The sequence below is a fragment of the Culex pipiens genome, chromosome 1 (genome assembly GCF_016801865.2).
Source record: "Culex pipiens pallens isolate TS chromosome 1, TS_CPP_V2, whole genome shotgun sequence".
Classification (NCBI taxonomy): domain Eukaryota; kingdom Metazoa; phylum Arthropoda; class Insecta; order Diptera; family Culicidae; genus Culex; species Culex pipiens.
The window spans coordinates 47,793,345-47,795,401 of record NC_068937.1 but is presented as its reverse complement, the minus strand read 5'-3'; the positions used below and the strand labels follow the sequence as shown (position 1 = coordinate 47,795,401).

The 2,057-nt window shown below is 39.3% G+C and overlaps 1 long non-coding RNA gene across 1 annotated transcript; it reads left to right on the top strand.

Moving 5' to 3' along the window:
• Positions 1 to 776: 776 nt before the first annotated feature.
• Positions 777 to 1,730, top strand: LOC120416390 (uncharacterized). Its single transcript, XR_005605341.1, has 3 exons — positions 777 to 859; positions 985 to 1,092; positions 1,190 to 1,730. It is a non-coding gene; the product is annotated as an uncharacterized LOC120416390 (long non-coding RNA).
• The last annotated feature ends 327 nt before the right edge of the window (positions 1,731 to 2,057 follow it).

Here is a 2,057-nt window from a genome sequence, read left to right as displayed (position 1 = left end):
GTATTTCAGGTTGTTTACAATAACTGTAAAAAAAGCAAGAGAAAGAGAAAAAAAGAATCCATTATCAAACCAAGTGTTTTCGACAGCATCACACCAAAAACACGTGCATCATGTTATTCCCTACAAAAAAAAAGTAATGTCCTATTTTCCCCCTTCTGGATACCCTCCCACCGGAAAAATCCATTCCAATTCGAAGATTATCGCACATCCATTAACAACGTTTTTCGACCATAAAAAGTGTAAAAGAATTTGGCATTCCTGCTGGCCGGCCAGGACTAGCCCGGAAAACAACAAACTGACCCGGGTGTACAACGTGAAGATGGCCTGTTTTTTCCTCGGAAATCACTTTCCTTCTTAATGACCCTGTGAAAAGGAAGGGAAATTGTTCAACATGGGTTAATTATGAAAGTATTTTTATGAGTATAAGCAAGTAGAACAGTTTGTTTAGAAAAAAATGTTCAAATATTATAACTAAGTGAAAACATTTCATAAAAAAACTGTATTTAACAAATATATGGTAATACATCTTCTTCTATATATAAAAAAAAATTCGACGGTTTTGTTCGAACGCGAATCAGTTCAATACGGAGCGTCGGATCGAGGTGCTTTTTGTTGCGTTGGGTTCGTATAAACCCGAGGAAGGTTCTTACGCTAATTAATTGACACTTTGGCCACTCTAGAACCGTTTCCGGAGCATCGGCAAATTGTATGGAGAAAGTTACGTAAAATCATATTTTGATCACAGTAGGCTGAATAGTCAAAAATCAAAAAACGTCAACAAACGAAAAAAAAGGCAGAACGAAGTTTGTCGGGTAAAGGCTTGTTCCTTATGTTTTTTAACCAGCTGTCTTATATCAAGGTAATGTTATATTTTTCAAAAGGACGTAACTACAGATGTAAAAATTGAAAAAAGAAGTCTTGCAAGCACAACCCCGCTTCCTACATAACAAGTTCTCACATTTTCCCACACCTTTTCCCCCCTAGAATCCTAAAGCAAACCAAACCTCCATTACTGGGAAATGGGACACACGTTCCGTCCCGTCTCGTCCCTTCTCCAAATCGTGGGGGCAGCCAGAACGAGATTCCACACATGTAAATAGTAAGCAATAAAATTTTTAATAATGGCCTTTATCTTGTCCACTTTCTCTCTCTCTTTGTCCCGGTTCCCGTGCTAATGTGGGGGAACCAGAAACGGAACCAGAACAACCCCCCGTAGTTTTGGGCCGGCCGAGTGATGGACGGCCGCACGTGAGTGTCCAGGATCCAGGGAGAGAGGATTTTCCGGTACTAATTTTTACGACCGGGACGAGAATGGGGACGGCACCGGAGAAAGGTTGTGTGGACTTCTCGGGGAGGGCAGTTGTTTTGTTTTTTTCTTCCAGTTGACCACATTGACTTGGCCGATGCTGGTCGGAACGGTTGTGACGCTGCTGCTGCTCCCCTGGGGATACTTTCGAGAGGAGGATTTACAGCTTTGCCAATTTGCTGCTGGCGGTAGACGTGTGAGTTGTCGTCGGAAAATGGGAGAAATTTATAGGTGTTTGAAAAAAATCCTAGATATTTGATAAGTGAAGAATGACGAAATCTTTTCATTGCCCAGGAAAATATTATTCATACAGCAATTCCCCACGAAAGCAGCATGACATAAAAAACTGTTAACCTAAAATTTTCAAGTATGTTAAGTTACATTGTCTGAGAAATCCGATAAAAATATTACCAGACACCGCCAAAACGGCAGTTTAATGTTTCATATAACCTTTTCATATGTTAGCTGGTTTTTTGAAACTTCTTGCTATTTTTTTCTGAAAGGTCAACTTATCACCTTTTATTTGCGTATAAGACAGTTGAAATCGATTGAAATGGCGGGGAGTTATGACTAAAGTAAAAAACTATTTAAGATTGAGATTTGGCTTGCGCAAAACGAACTATCAAACTTTGTGAGCGTTTTTCTCTAATTTTCTGATATTTTTAGAATAAAACATTTCCAGAGCTTTTCCCATTATATACAAACAATAACATTTAACTTCGAGAGCAGTGCTAGACTAGGCAGCTTATCC